The sequence below is a fragment of the Eulemur rufifrons genome, chromosome 16, assembly GCF_041146395.1.
Source record: "Eulemur rufifrons isolate Redbay chromosome 16, OSU_ERuf_1, whole genome shotgun sequence".
NCBI classification, from domain to species: domain Eukaryota; kingdom Metazoa; phylum Chordata; class Mammalia; order Primates; family Lemuridae; genus Eulemur; species Eulemur rufifrons.
In genome coordinates, this window is record NC_090998.1 from 58,959,291 (window position 1) to 58,976,446 (window position 17,156).

The 17,156-nt window shown below is 42.9% G+C and overlaps 1 pseudogene; it reads right to left on the reverse strand.

Annotated features, from left to right (window-relative positions):
• Positions 1-5,455: 5,455 nt before the first annotated feature.
• On the reverse strand, positions 5,456-7,379 carry LOC138396401 (tigger transposable element-derived protein 1-like; annotated as a pseudogene).
• Between the last annotated feature and the right edge of the window lie 9,777 nt (positions 7,380-17,156).

Genomic DNA, 17,156 nt, shown 5'->3' on the forward strand with positions numbered 1-17,156 from the left:
GGAGAGACAGGCACAGTCAGCTTAACTTTTATTGAAACAAAATCCACATGTAAGTGGACCAGCACAGTTTAAACCCATGTTGCTCAAGGGTCAACTGTACTTTCCCAGTGGTTGGTAAAAAGACACTTCACCTCCTTAGTGCCACAACTCTAGGTGCCTTGAACCTTCCCCAAGACTCCCTGGACCTCCTATGATCCAGCAATGAAAGCTTAGGTCCTGGCCTAACGGACCCTACAGGACCCAGCTGTCAGCCTGTCAATACTGATGGCTCTTGGCCTTACCATAACAGTTGTTGGGGTTTTTTGAATGTCACTCCTACAGACATGGTGCTTTGAGAAAATTGTTCTGGCAGCAGTGTATAAGGGGGTTAGAGAAGAGAAAACCCTAGAGCCAAAGAATTCAGCAAATATGCTGCCTTAACCAAAAGGTCAGGTGGTAAGCACTTAGATTAATGTGACAGAGGAGAGAGAACTAATCTGAGAAGCCTGTCTGCTCAAGAGGGACAAAGGCTTCTTCAGTGCATGTGTGTTAAATTCAGCCTCTGGAAAGCAGGGATAGGTCAAAATCCAGTCCCACTCCCAGGGTAACAAGGCCAGAATAGGACCACTAGCAATATCAGCTTATGACTGAGGCAGAAAACTTCTAAATTAGGAAAATTAGTAAATTTCCTAGTTCAGTGTAGTCTGGGATAAATTTGAGCCAACAAGTGAGCCCTTATAGAGTGTAAGGGATGCGTGAGCAAGTAGTACAGATCACACAGAATTAAGAAGGTGGGAGAAAAGGGACTTACAGAGAAAAGGGAGAAAAACAGAAAAGAATTTTCAAGGTAAGAGTAGGTAGGTTGTCATCAGACAAATTACAACAGAATGTAATCAAGAAGAATGAAGACTGAAAACAGATAAATTTTTTGACTGGGGATGGCCAGAAGTGAGACTATAGGGATTAAGCTGGGACTGGATGAAGAAGAAAGTGCAGATAGTGTGCACTTGGGACTATTGAATCTCCAAATTTTCCAGGACCAGCGACAATTAATCCATGAGCTAGTTCAACAACAGCAGAAACACACGGTGTACTTTAATGGCCCCAGTTCTGTGCAAATGAAAACTCAGAAGAGCCCATACTGATTTATGGGTTTTATAAGTATGTCCTTCCTGATCAACTTTTTAAAATTAAAGTATTGACATTGGAGGGTAGGGAGAGAATTCTTGCTTTTGTTTCAGATAACATTAAATATGGAACAGGAGCAGCTCTTCATCTGGATGTTAAACCTTTGGTTGAGGATACCATGCACCAACTGTGCTGAACACTGAGTATGTCCTAGACGTAGATTGCAGACTCTTCCTGAATAAGAGAGGCTTTGGAAATGTCTGATGCAGTAAGCAAGCATTCGTCACAGCTGTCACACTGGAACTCCTCCAGCAGGGACAGAATTCCTAAGGGATTATCTTGGAATCACAGAAGTTTGAGTTACGTGAGACCTGATGTTACCCTCCCCCATTCCTGGAAAATTTTAGGTCCAGGTTTACTAGTTCTGTCTCCTCAAGTCTTGTCATTGTTTTGGAGGGTTTTGAGATCCATGAAGATGATCCTTCTAGTATCCTGGCCTTTTAAATTTCCTCCAACGATCTTGTCCTCTACTTCTCAGGCACCCACTGCTTTGGTCATACACAAGTATAGACTTTGTGAATGTCAAGAATTGTATCTACTCCATAGCCTTATAGGCAAACATCCAATTTCTATATTTTTGAGTCACTTTATCTGGTACCTCAATATTAAAAATTCTTCAACTCAGTCAGGATCTCTAATCTATTGATCCTATCACCTTTTTACTCCCCCCAATTCCCTTTATGTCCTCACTTACAGGGCCAGGACTAGGGGAGACAGGGGGAGCTTATGGTGTGACTGTCAGGGTCCCATGAGAATAGGGTCAGCACTTGCATGACTTTGTTTCTTTACGTGTCCCCAACCCCAGACACCCACCCTGGGCCTAACCCTCCTCCAAGTCCAGCTTACTTCTCTCCTTCCCTGGGTCCGAGGATATGACCCATCCTAATAAATGCCCTCTACCTCCCTCCTCTCCCATTCAAGTGCTAACCAGGCCTGACCCTGCTTAGCTTCCGAGATCAGGCGCGTTCAGGGTGTTATGGCCGTAGACAATCTGCCTCCTCCCTAACTGGTAAAACATCACTCTGGTCAAACCCAGTGCTTGGCCCATTCGAGCTAGCACCAGCTGAGCATGGCTGGAGAAAACACCCACCCTTACTCGTTGTTCTCATGAACACTAACCTCCCAAGGGCCTTCACTGCTCCTCAGTAATCTCTCCAATTTCCTAGTCCAGCGGTTCTCAGAGTGAGTTTCCTGGTCCAGCAACATCCATATCACCAGAAGCTTGTTAGAAAAGCAAGGTCTCAGGCCCCACCTCAGACCCACTGAATTGGAAGCTCAGAAGGTGGGACCCAGCCCTGGGTTAATCAAGCCCTCCAGGTGATGCCGATGTGCCCTCAAGTGTGAGAACCACTTCCCTAGTCGACTTACTTTCCTGCCCTTGGGATGATTTTGTGCCTCTCCTTTCTCCTCTAACCTCACATAGTAGCCCTTCCCCCTTCACATTCACGACTTCCCACTCGAATTCTTAATTCACTGAGAAAACCAGAAGAGAACTTTCATCCCCCAAGGAGGCCACGACTCACGCCTGGCCTGCCACCTGCTGAAATAATAAACCTGAGCACTCCTCAGATTCCTGCAAAGTGGGTCTCAACCCCCGTCACCCACTAGAGCACTCGGATCCTGCAGTTGTGCCCTCTCTCTCCCTTCCTACTGGGTCAGTCCCATCAGCATTTCATATCTTCCAATCTCTGTTTAAAAAGAAAGAATGAAAAAATAAATGCTCCCTTAATTCCACATCCACTTTCAGCTACTGCCTCATTTCTCTGATCTCCTTTGAGCAAAAAACTTCACAAGCCTTATCTTTAATCTCTGTCCCCAATTCCTCCCCACTCACTTTCTCATGGATCAACTCCAACCAGGCTTCCATGCCCACAACTCCACTCACAGTGCCATTACGCTGTTCCTCCAGTAGCCAAACCCAGGGTCAAGTCCGGGTCCTCATCTTACCTCCTTGAGGTGCTTCTTCAATTTCCCCTGAGGGCACCATGCCATTTTGATTCTTTCTTACTTCACTGGCTGCTTCCTCTCTAGCTCCTTTGTTCTGCACCTTCCTGACATCTGAATACCGAAGCACCCAGAGCTCCAGCTTTGGTCACTCTCCCTAGTTTGGCTACACTCTCTTCCTGGTGATCTCACCCAAGCCCGTGGCTTTAAATTCCACTCATATACTAATGACTCCCAAACTGAACTCTCCCATGATTTGTACAGCCAGTCACTTACTTTCCACTGCTACATCACCAATATATCTGCAAATGAACTCAATATTCCCGCCCTCCTTCACCCCCAGCCAACTCCTCCTCCAGTCCGATGCACCTCTGTCAGTGGCAATGCCACCCTTTCAGTGGCTCAGGACAAAACCTTGAAGTCATCCTGGATCCCTCTTCTCTCCCACATACTACATGCATTTCTTCAACAAGTCCTTTTGGCTTCGCCAATAAAATATGCCTGGAGCCTGACTGCTTGTCACCACCTCCACAACAGCCACACACCCAGGCTACCAGCATCTTTGTCTTAGATTGTCGCAGTGGCCTCCTAATGAGCCAACCCCCGCCCCACCTCCACTCTTGCCCCCCACAGGCTATTTTTCACACAGCAGCTGGAATGATCCTTGTAAAATATAAATCAGATCACATCATTATTCTTCTCAAAGCCCTCCAGTGACACTTTGTCTCACTGAAAATCTCAGCCACCTGCATGACCACGCTGACAGTGGCACACCCTGCACCTTCTGGCGTCACTTCCTCCCACTCCCTAGCCCCTCTGGCCCCTTGCAGTGTCTGGACAGGCTTCGTACTTGCTGTCCTCTGTGCTTTGAATGTGCTGCCTCAGATACCCACACAGCTCCCTTAAGTCTTTGTTCAAACCTCATTTCATCAGAAAAATCTTTCTCTCTTCTCCCTTAGATAAAAGAGCAGCCCCACCCCAGGGAAGACTGCCAGGGGTCCTATGGAGGGAGATAGTGCGGTGGAGCCTGCCATGTGTTCACCAAAAGCCATTCTCCCTTTCTTCAAGAGATTCCTCTTGCATTTTGCCTGCATTTAGCCAAGCCTATGGCTACCGAGCTAGAGGCTGTGCTTCCTAGTCACCCTTGTGGTGGGGTGTGACCCTGTGACTGTGGAATGTAAGTGGAAGTTATGTATGCAACTTCCGTTCAATGGCTTAGAAAAAAATGTGATTGCCCTGCATTTCCTCTCTTTGTCTTATCTGTGAATGAGAACGTGGGCTTCTCTGCATCCCATCCTTGACTGTGCAGTCAAGGGCAAGGCCGTAGGGGAAGGCACAGAAACAAGATGGAGGGAGCTTGGATCCCTGCAGGACCATGTGGAGTCATCTCACCTACCTGGGCCACTCACCTCAGGACTGTTGTGTGACAGTGAAATAAACCTCTGTATCATTGGTCCCTGAATTTTGGAGACTCTTAGTTATGGCAGTTCTGCCTTTGTGCTAACACAGACAGCAAAATATCTTCTGTGGACCCATGACTAATATTGTCGTTGTTTTAACTCTTATTATCAAAACTTTACAAATAAAAATTTAAAAATCAAATAAAAATAGCAAAATGATTAACCCTGTGTAGCCATCTGGTTTTAGATTTTTATTAACTTTTTGCATATTTACTTCATCTATTTTTTCCAAGAGATTTCTAAGAAGAGTCATGCTCTATTTTAAGTCATCATCTGTACTTTTGGCATTGTAAAACTGTTGGTTATTTCAAACTTTTGTAAATGTCTTCACATGAACTTCTTGCATTGGTGAGGAAATCAGAGAAAAATGGTGCTGGTTTTTCCTTGTAAGTTAACAATGGATGGAGAGAAGAATCATAGGAAGTGGAATATGAGGCAATTGAGAGTTTAGTGGGACCAGGATGTCTGAGCAGGAGTGACTGTAGCAATGAAGATACCTTGGGGTTTGCAGAAATCTTGGGAAAAGCACTGAACTCTCCACAGTATGTAGGATAAGGACTTCAGCTATTTTTATTTAAACATTAAATATATAAACAACTACGTAAGGCTAGAATATTTAGAGATGCCAAGGTAACAGTCAGCATGTGCTTACTATATACAGTCACACCACAGAGATATTGTGGGTTCAGTTCCAGACCACTGCAATGAAGCAAAGATCGCAATGAAGTGAGTCACAAGGAATCTTTGCCTTCCCAGTGCATATAAAAGTTATGTTTACACTATACTGTAGTCTACTAAGCGCATAGTAACAGTATGTCTTAAAAAAGTACATGCCTTAATTAAAAATAGTAATACTTTATTGCTAAAAAATTCTAATGATCATTTCAGCCTTCAGTGAACTGCAGTCTTTTTGCTGGTAGAGGGTCTTGCCTCTATCTTGATGGCTGCTGACCAATCAGGGTGGTGGTTGCTGAAGGCTAGGGTGGGTGTGGCAGTTTCTTAAAATAAGAAAACAATAAAGTTTGCTGCATTGATTGACTCTTCCTTTCATGAAAGATTTCTCTACAACACACAATGCTGTTTGATAGCATTTTACCCACAGTAGAACTTCTTTCAAAATTGGAGTCAATCCTCTCAAACCCTGCTACTGCGTCATCAATTATGCTTATGTAATATTCCAATTTTTTTCTTGTCATTTCAACAATATTCACGGCATCTTTACCAAGAGTAGTTTCCAGCTCCAGATACCACTTTCTTTGTTCATCCATAAGAAGCCACTCCTCAACCATTCAAGTTTTATCTTGACATTGCAGCAATTCAGTCACATCTTAAGGCTCCACTTCTAATTCTAGTTCTCTTGCTATTTCCCCACATCTGCAGTTACTTTCTCCACTGAAGTCTTGATCCCCTCAAAGTCATCCATAAGGGTTGGAATAAACTTCTTCCAAACTCCTGTTAATGTTGATATTTTTACCCCTTCCCATGTATCCCAAATGTTCTTTATGGCATCTAGAATGGTGAATCCTTTCCAGAAGGTTTTCAACTTACTTTGCCCAGGTCCATCAGAGGAATCACTATCTATGGCAGCTATAGCTGCATTACAAAATGTATCAAGAGTAAGACTTGAAAGTTAAAATTACTCCTTGACCCATGAGCTGCAGAATGGATGTTGTGTTATCAAGCCTAAAAACAGCATTCTTCTCCTTGTACATCTGCATCAGAGCTCTTGGGTGATGAGGTGTATTGTCAATAAGCAGTACTATTTTGAAAGGAATCTTTTTTTCTGAACAGTAGGTCTTAACAATGGGCTTAAAATATTCAGTAAAAAATGCTATAAACAGGGCCAGGTGTCGTGCTCACACCTGTAATCCCAGCACTTTCACTTTGGGAGGCTGAGGCAGGAAGATTGCTTGAGGCCAGGACTTTGAGACCACCCTGGGCAACAGAGCAAGACTTTGTCTCTTAAAAAAAAAAAAAAAAAGAAAGAAAGAAAGTGCTATAAACAGATATGCTGTCATCCAGGCTTTGTTGTTTCATTTATAGAGCACAGGGAGAGTAAATTTAGCATAATTCTTAAGGACCTTAGGATTTTTGGAATAGTCAATGAGCATCGGCTTCAACTTAAAGTCACCATATTAGCTCCTAACAAGAGAGTCAGTCTGTCTTGTGAAGCTTTGAAGCCAAGCATTGATTTCTCCTTGCTAGTTATGGAAGTTGTACATGGCATCGTCTTCCAATTGAAGGCTGTTTTGTCTCCATTGAAAATCTATTGTTTAGTGAAGCCACCTTCATCAATGGTCTTAGCCAGAGCTTCTAGATAACTTGCTGCAGCTTCTCCATCAGCACTTGCTGCTTCACTTGTACTTTTATGTTATGGAGATGGCTTCTTTCCTTAAATCTCATGAGCCAACCTCTGCTAGCTTCAGACTTTTCTTCTGAAGCTTCCTCACCTCTCTCAGTCTTCATAGAATCGAAGAGAGTTAGAGCCTTGCTCTGGATTAGGCTTTGGCTTAAGGGAATGTAATAGCTGCTTTGATCTATCTAGAGACCTCTAAAACTTTCTCCATATCAGGATTAAGGCTGTTTCACCTTTTAAAAATCCTTCATATAGTCACTAGAGTAGTACTTTTAATTTTCTTCAAGAACTTGTTCTTTGCATTCACAGCTTGGCTGTTTGGTGTAAGAGGCTTAGCTTTCAGCCTGTCTCAGATTGTGACATGCCTTCCTCACTAGGCTTAATCATTTCTAGCTTTGGTTTAAAGCGAGAGACTTGTGAATCTTCCTTTCGCTTGAATACTTAGAGGCCATTGTAGGGTTATTAACTGGCCTAATTTCAATATTGTTTTGTCTCAGGGAATAGGGAGGCCTGAGGAGAGAAGAGAGATGGGGGAAGGTCCAGTTGGTAAAGCAGTCAGACAGCATTTACATACACACTATATTTATCCATTAAGTCCGCCGTCTCACATGGGTGAGCTTCCTGGTGTCCCCAGGCAATTACAATAGTTACATCGAAGATCATTGGTCACAGATTACCATAAAAGATACAATAACAATGAAAAATTTGAAATATTGCAAGCATTACAAAAATGTGACACAGAGACATGAAGTGAGCACTTGCCATTGGAAAAATGGCACCAAGAGACTTGCTGCACAGAGGATTGCCACATACCTTCAATTTATGAAAAACATAATATCTGAGAAGTGCAATAAGGCAAAGCACAATAGAATGAGGAATTCCTGTATGTGAATGAAGAAATGAATGAAAGAAGGAACCTGGTACCGTACTACCAGATGCAAAACCAACTTTGGTGTTTAAATCACAGAGGACCATCCCAGACCATGCAAAATAAATGGGGCATGATTTATAGTCAACTATATGACTCCTCTCAATCTTCCTACTCTTAACCTAGAATTTTATCTGGTGCTCCTTCACCTGGGCCTATATTGAAACTTCATTTGGCTCTGCCTTTGCAATTACTGACTCTCAGCTTCTGTCTCTACCTTTTTCACAACTATGAATGGGGAAGCTATCCAAGGCTGATCCTCCACTTGCTTGTGAGGTAGTCAATTTGCTTTATTTGACCATACCAGGATGGAATATCTGAAAGTAAGTACACATGTCTAAGAGGCAGGTGGGGGCCAGATAACAGGGATGCTGGTTTTTAAGGTTTTTCTTCGTGATTTTCAAGTTTTCCTAGTTGAGGCTACAAGTCCATATTCAGATGTTCTATTTTCCCTGATTTTAAAATCTGTAAACCTATTCCCTCCTGCTACAGAGACCCTAGTTTTTGAGATAGGTCTCCATCCTCACATGCATCTCAAGGTGGGGTGCTGAGGGCTTGTAATGAGATTTTCCAGTGTGCTTGGCTAACCTGTCATAATTAAAATTCATGGGGAAAACTAGAAATTTAGATGCTATTATGTTGTCACAATGACCATGATTTGAGTTGGGGGATTGTATGAAAATAGAGGAATATTCTTGGTTTGACAGCAATTTGTGGTGTTGTGTTTGGCAGGCAATTTCTCAAACTCAGTTATTCATATCTCATATCTATTTAAGCCAGTCTGTGGACCCTGTAGAAAAGATCAAATTGTACAGATTGAAGTCTTGTCCAAATCTCTGGAGAAAGGACCCTTTCAGGGTTATCTGATTCTAACAGGGGCCTGTGTCTTTCACTGTCCTTGGCTATTTTGCAAATCTGTAGAGATTGAAGCTAACTTGTGCAAGGTTGATGGTGACCAAAATGATTCCTTTTCTTAGAAACACAGATTAATTTTGTCCAATGAAGGTGTACCAACTTCCACTCAACAGCAGAGGCTAGCTTTGCATTAGCAAAATTAATTTAGTATTCCTGATCGCCTATTATGTTTTTTTTCCTTCGGATTCTCCTTTGAACCGATTTTTACTCCTCACTGGTTTCTTTATTCAATAATGAATGAAATAAAATCTTTGACATATGTTCATTTTATATTTGTATAATTTTATATCTTTTTAAAAAAAATTATTTTTCAATATCCTGATTCTCCAGCAACTTAGTTCATCCCCAGAAGTGAGGGTGGCACCGAATGAGGGGAGCACCCTGCATCTCTGGCTGACCATTTACCCAGAAGAGACAGAGTTGACAGAGCTGCTTGAAAGGGTGAGATAATGTTTACTCTTATTCCTGGACACAGAGGCTCTAGATTTGAGTTTATTTCAGTATATTAAACTCAGTGTTATCAAAACATTACATGTTTGCACAGCCAAATTTGAAGGTTGCAGTGGTTCTCCTTTTTTTTTCAGTCCTACATTTTTAACTAGCTCACATATACAATCAAAAAATGTGAAGAATAGAGAAAAATTCTGGTCTTGGAGAAACAGGATAGAAATTGAATGCCAGTGTATCTCTCTCTTATTTCTTAACCTATTTGTGTGTTGATTTCATTCTCTCAGGCTGGCTTCTCCACCAGTTGTGGACCTGCTGCTAGCATTTCAGCCTGTCTTAACTCATCTCCTTTGTGGAAAAAACCAGGAGCACCATTAGCATAAGCCTTTTTTCAATAATGCCGGCATAAGAAGGAGCGTTCTAACTTGGGAAGGAGGGTGGAATTTTTTATAGGGCTTTAGCAGGCAGGGTCAGCTGAAGTTCAGCTAGTTTCAAGAATATTTGTTCAAAGATGGTTCTCAGAAAAGGGAGGAATTATTCTTAGCAATTAGCAGACATTGTTTGGACAATTTGTATTTTACCAAGAGGAGTGGGAGGAAGAGTGAGGGGCTGGGGTGACAGGCTAGTGTTGGTGGGAGGAACAGCTGCAGTGGACGAGGACCACAGTGGAAAGTCGGTCTCTTACACCTGCCAGTCTTAGGACCATAGAGACCCTTTCCCCCACCTTCAGCTGGGCAGACCCTAGGGCAGGGCTTTGACTGATCTGACTTGGAACACGTGCTTATGGCTGCACCGCTCACTGTGGGCAAGAAGGCAGGGCCAAGAATGAAGAGGCCGTTCCCAGTGAGACCCCAAGGCAAGAGCAGGGGGAGGAGCCTCTCTTTACCAAGAGGGAGCAACCTGGCCCCTGAGTGACTTGGCGTCACGGTGAGCAGGGCAGCTCCTGCCTTCAGCCCCATTTGTGTGCACGAAACCATCCTTTTCCTCCTTCCAGGCGAAAGGCTCAGCTTTGCCCGTCGGGGATACTGCTTAGGGGAGGGCGATCCTGAGAACTTTCAGCCTAGGGAGTACAGAGTGCAAAGCCAGCAGAGGTGAAAGCCTCTCTGCCGCCCAGATTTCTTCTTCTGAAATCGTTAGAACTTTTTAAATGATCACTGTGGTCGCTCTGTGTACCAGGGAGGCTGAACAAGCCTGGCGTCATCCCAGTGCTGGCAGAGCTCCGCGCCTCTTCATTCTTTTCTCTCTCTTTTTGGCAGTAAAACCCTCTTCGAGTACCCAGTGCCCGTTAACCCCTTCTTCCCTACAAAAAAATAAGACAGATCTGCCCTATGAACATAATTACTGGTGAAAAAAATTAAGTTCTGGAGAAAGGAAATAGTAATATCTGTCTTCATCATTCATATTTTGCCAGAAGAGAATAGGTACAATCATGGACTTTAGAGTCGAAATCCCCAGAATTCGAATCCTGGCTTCCCACTTACTTGCTCCGTGACCTTGGACAAATACTTAACCTCAGTAAGCCCCAGTTTCTCATTTAGGAAATGGGAAATAACATGTATCTCAAAATTTAAAAGGATATGCATATAAAGAACATACCATTGTGTCTGGCATATATTAAAATCCAAAGTTATAGTTTTTTTGTGATGATGAATATGATGTTGATAGTTATGAGGCTAACTAATAAACACAAAATACATAAAAGTATTTATATAGAAATGCATTAAATTATTTATGCTTTCACCGCTCCCCTTACTATTTTTAAGATAGCATTTTAGGATTAGAAGAGAATTCAGACGACCTCCGCTGCAGGTCATGCTGTCACTTCTCTAAAGGGGTCTCTGTCACTCCAGAGCCAGGAAAGAGGGGGATTAGAGCACAGGAAACCTGAAGAATGGGGCAAGCGAAGCCAGAGATGAGGAAACCCTCATTTCAGAGAGTTGGAACCAGGCTCTCTCTGTGTTTTAGCGGGGCGGGGAGGAGGGGAGGCACACACGTGTGCATGTATGTACGTGTGGAGGTATGTATGTGCGTGCATCCGCGTGTGTGTGCACCTGGATCTGTGTATGTTCATGGGATGTGATGATTAAACAGTATGTGACATCCGAAACTATCAACATTGACACTGATTACAGATGCTGGCAAATTAGCAATGTAGAAAGGGGAAATGAAATTTGGCTTAGCTGTGAAAAAGTACTCCTAATTACAGTCATTTACATGAGCCCCTCATCATTTATGCTTAATTACCATGCAGCACAATCATAATCATGTGTATCATTAAATATGTGCCCAGTTAACTTTCATGTACATTGTCTTGATTAGAACGATCAGCTCTGCTCTGCTTAGATGCTTTGCTCAGACTCTACAGTATGCGGCGTGGGCAGCTTGGACACCTGTTCACAGACACATTGCTCAACGTCTCTTCAGGGGCTCTCAGGAGGGACCCGATTCCCCAGAGTTCCAGAACTGCCTTCTAGGTTGTACTGGCAGATGCTCCAGTTTGGAAAACAGCCCTCTCACCCGTATCCCAGTGCAGGGGGAGGCAGGAAGGATCTGACTTTCTCCCTCTTCTTCCCTCCACCCCGAGAGGATCTTCATGGAGCCCAGGGAGCTCACCTCCCACAGCCAAGGGGACACACACACACAGCTAAGGGGAGGCACCCACACCCCTAGGAGCAGAGGGATACAGAGAAACAGAGAAAGACATGCAGACCCGGAGACAAGGAGAGGGCCAGAAAGAAATGCAAGAGGCTTCAAGAGAGGCAGATGGAGACAGAGACAAGAGAGGCACGTAGACAGAGAGGGACAGATATAGAAAGTGGGGTAGTGACACAGACACAGCCAGAGCCAGTGGAGCGAGGACAGTGAACTCGGAGGCCTTCACAGCAGTGGTTGTTTTCCTTTGATACTTCATGAGTCAAAATAGTTCCCACAAGCAAACCCAGCCAACTGCAGTCCCTCCCGGGTAAGGAAAGAGGAAGAGGAAGATGGAAAGAAAAGAGCAGGTAAGAAGAGAGGGAGACAGAGTACCAGAGAGACAGAGAGACATGGAAGGACCGATGAAGAGGACTCAGCAAGAGAGAAGGGGACTTGAGCAGGTTAGTGTGTCTGCTGGACCCTTGCTCAGTGCTGGCCTCGTTAAAGGCTATGGAGACAGACATGAAATGTGGTGACACATTCATGTCCTCTTTTTGTTATGGTAAAATTTCCAAGTCCTGTAGGGATTGTATAGATATGAAAATTTATTGGGCGCTTACCAAGTCTCTAGAACCAGGTTAAGTGCTTTTACATATATTGACTCATTTAATCCTCAAAATGACCCGGTCTTGCAGGCACTGTCATGATGCTCATTTTATAGGCAAGAAAACTGAGGCAAGTAACTTGCCCAAAGTCACCCAGGTAGTTAGTGAGATTCAAACCCTGCAATCTGGCTCCAGACCCTGTGTTCTCAAGTGACAACATAACACTAGCAAAGCCAGTTATGTAATAAATAATAGTTCAAGGAGCCATGATTTAAAGCATTCTTGTTTAATTATAATTTATTTCAAATTAATCTAATATGCAATTCAATCACCATTCCCAGAATAAATCATTTCCATTTCAATCAAGACTTCAACACCTTGTCAGGGCAGCAAGCGCAGCAGGACAGAATTCTAGTGTTGCGGTTAACAACAGAGAAATGGAAGCCTCTAGGGGTTTGGTTCCTTTATGACCGTCACACTGTGACTGGCAGGCTCCAGTGTCCCCCGCTGTGGATCCCACGCGCTGCAGTGAGTTTGGATTCTGTTGCTTTTTAGTCGAGAGACCTTGAAGGGATTGGAATTTGGTTCCTCAGTGAGCCCAATTTCCCCTGTGGAAATGTATGCAAGATCTCATCATCAGCTTTCTAATCTGTTAATAAATGATAGTTTTAAAAGGAAATCACTCGGTTATCATCCTTGGAGATTAATTAGATAATTAATTTAGGTAAGTGCTTATGAAATATAAAGTGCTTCATACGTCCTAAGAATTTATGCTCCAATGTTCTCACTGGGCCCGGAGGATAGAAATTCTCTGCTGCTTTTCATCCTCCTTCTTCTACTTTCTCTTCCTTAAATAGAAATAGATTTCACAAAGACTACTCAGACTGGATCATAGACCTAAATATAAGATGAAGTACTATAAAACTTCTCAAAGAAAACACAGGGGAAAACCCGTGTCCTTGGGTTTGGTGATGAGTTTTTAGATAAAACATCAAAAGCACAATCCAAGAAAGAAAAAAATTGATAAATTAGACTTTATTAACATTCAAAACTTCTGCTCTATAATAGACACTATTAAGAGAATCAAAAGAAAAGCCACAGACTGGGAGAAAATATTTGCAAAACACATATCATATAAAAGATTTATATCCAAAATATACAAAGAACTTTTAAAAATCAACAAGAAAACAAATTAAAAAATAGAAGCAGCATGTACACAGGTTGACTCAGGGATTAAAGTTTCTCTGGATTTCCCAGGCTTTCTCAGGCAACCCAATTCTTCTACTTTCTCTCTTCCAGCTCTTCCTTGACATGTTTGGTCCTCTGAAGGCCTTTTCCTAGTCTCTAAAGAGTTTCCAATGCCGTTCATTTATTTTTATTTTATTTTATATTTTTAGAGGCAGGGCCTTTTCCCTGTTGCTCAGGCGGAGTGCAGTGGTGTCATCATAGCTCACCACAGCCTTGAACTCCTGGGCTCAAGCCATTCTCCTGCCTCAGCTTCCCAAGCCGCTGGGACTACAGGCTCATACCACCATGCCCAGCTAATTGTTTTTAAAATTTTTTTGAGAGATGAGGTCTTGCTAGGTTGCCCAGGCTGGTCTTGAACTCCTGTCCCCAAGAGATCCTCCTGCCTTGGCCTCCCAAAGTGCTGGGATTACAAGCATAAACTACCATGCCTGGCCCACTTATTATTTTAAAATTATTTCTGTCAATTCAATGGGATCTTAGGAGGGAAAGCAGGTTGACATATACCCTGTCTGACATCTCAAACATCTTGAATTGGAAACCTGTTGTATTTAGGTTGTATTTATAATTCAGAGGAACTCTGAGTTTGTGACTTGAAGAACAATAGAAGCAAGTTTGCAAGAGCCTGAGAGCAACTGCCCAAATATAAACGAAGTCACAGAACATAAAATCTAAAAAGAAAACTGATTACACTGAGAGGCAATAATTGCAAGTTTCTCAGGTGCAGTCCCAGGGCCTTTTACCTAACCAGTATAGGTCCTGGACACCTAGTTACTAGATTTAAAAGCTGCCAATCTAGGTGGAGAGGGAGAGAGGCAGAGAGCCTGGGTTTGAATCTGACATAGTTGTTCACTAGCTACACATGCGATATTAGGCAAGTTACTTTACCTTGCCCGGCCTTGGTTTTCTGTAAAATATTAATAGTTACACAAATATCTCATTCATGGGGCTTATTGCTTGCATAAATGAGATAAAGTTTGATAAGTGCCAGCCACACAGATGCTCAATAACTTCTATCTATCTTCCCCCCACCATTGTGTCTCTGTTTCTGTGTGATTGTGTGTGTGTGTGTGTGTCTGTCTGACTTTCTCTGATGGTTTATTTATCCATCATCATAATTTTTGTTGCTGTTTTTAATATCAGGTACAGTTTTGCAGTCTAGTCTCCAATTTGATCACTCATGAGAATACTTAAATTCAATTCAGCAAGTAGGTAGTACCTTTGTGGTGCCCATCCTTCCCATCTAATTGCCATGGTGGTCACTTAACATCATATGCAGCCTCTTTCAAGGTTTTGGGCCAGTGTCCTGGCCTCATTGTGAAGGTCCTGTCTTCAGCATCTACCTTGGTTTTCAACCGGTACCTGCTGTCCCTCTGGCCTTGTCTAGCTCCTCTCCCCACCCGACTCCCACTCTGTACTTCCTGCTTATCCAAATCTTCTCCCACACAGCTTGCTAAGGATCTACCTGCAGGAGGTTGCTGCACCCAGGAGTTATTTCCAGAGGCTGGGTCCTGGGTGTTCCCTATCTGGCCTGTCCTGCCACTTGAGCCCTAAGCATTTATTGAGAATATATTATGCTGTAATTCCTGTAGAAAATCCATATTTACTTGTGCACTCACTCATATATTCAACCAATGCTTTGTGGGGGTCCCCCCCAAAATAGGCTGCTGAATTGTAATACAGCCGGAAAATTATGGAATTTTTTCTTATTCAAATCTAGATTTGAATCTTGACTCTGTCACTTATTACTGGAATAACTGAAAATTCCTTGCCCTCTGTGAGCCTGAGTTTCATCATATGAAAAATGGGATAAAATATAACACCAAAAAAAAAAAAAAAATATAACACCTTCTATACAGGAATTATGTGATTATTTTTTAAAAGTCTATGAGAACACCTAGCTGCCTAAAGAATTGTTCTTCTCTTCTCCTTCCTGAACTGAACTCATTTATTTTCACAACTTTAACTGTTACTTCTATGCAGATAACTCCTATATTCAACATATATTTATTGTATAAAATATGACTATGCTACAACATTTAGAGAACTCGGTGGCTGTCATCAGTTGGCCCACAAAAGATATGTCCGTGTCCTCACCTGTGAATATCACCTTATGTGGCAAAAGATGAGACTGGATTAGGATTTTGAGAGCCCATCCTGGATTATCCAGGTGGGTTCTAAATCCAATGTCAAGTGTCCTCTTAAGAGGAAGAGGAAGATTTGACAGAGGAGGAGGAGGAGGTGATGTGACAATGGAGACAGAGATTGGAATGATGTGGCCGCAAACTAAAGAGCTCCTGGAGGCCCCGGAAGCTGGAAGAGGCAAGGAACAGATTCTCCTCGAGAGTCCTCGGAGGGAGTACAGCCCTCCAATCCCTTCACTTCAGACTTCTGGCTTTCAGAATTATGAGAGAAGACATTTCTGTTGTTTTAAGCCTTCCAGTTTGGAATAATTTGTTCTGGCAGCCACAGGAAACTAACACAGTGACTAATTGAATGAAGGGAGTAACAGGGAGGACCCTGATATATCTGCCAGCTTCTGGTTTGGGGGATTGGAGTAGAAGATGGACCCTTCACCAAGTCTAGAAATAGAAGAGCAGGTTTAAGGAAGAAGTTGGTGAATTCAGTTTTGGACATGCTGAGTATCCAAACAGACAATCTTCCATGAGTCTCTTGCACTCTTATACATCTTGCTGAATATGCTAAGAATGCAAAGCCTTGACCAGTCTTTACCTGGCCCATTTCTCAGGCTTCTTTTTGCAGTGAGCAGCCTTGAGGGACTCCTTCCAGGACAAATAGCAGGATTGCTCACTGCTTGCTATAAACCAGTAGGCTCCTCAAGCTCCACGTCCCTTTCCTGTAAGGCAATCCGATGCATGTGCAGGCCTCCATCTGGCCCTCCATTTCATCCTCATGGGACTTGGCTGCAGAGTAACTGACATCAACATGCTGATGGCTGTGCTGTGAGTAATAAGCACCTTGTTTGTGACCCAGGAGTCTTGTTTCTTCTGCCTGCATCCATAAAACAGTAACAGGCTAACTTATTAGCTTGAAAGTAGTGTAAAATCAGACCTCAAATGAACCCTGAGTTGAGGGGCCTTGGTATCTTCCTGTTTCCTGGAAACTCTAAATGGGGAGTTGATTAAATGGGTCTGTAGCTCCCCAGAGGCATTTGGGCTAGATATAAAATCATCAGCTCAGTAGTCACAGTCAAAGCCATGAATTTAAATCATGTCATCCAGGAAAATTTTATTAAGTGAGATAGAAGAGAAGAGGAGAGGAAAGAAGAGAAGGCTAAAGAAAACCGAGGAACACTGACATTTACAGGGCTAGGAGAAGAACTCAAAGAGTAGACAAAAATGATTCAAATACTTTCCTATTTACTCAGCCTCTGTATCTCAGTAATCTTTCACTCATTGTCTTTGACTCCCTTGCCTTCTTTCCCTGTGTCTAAT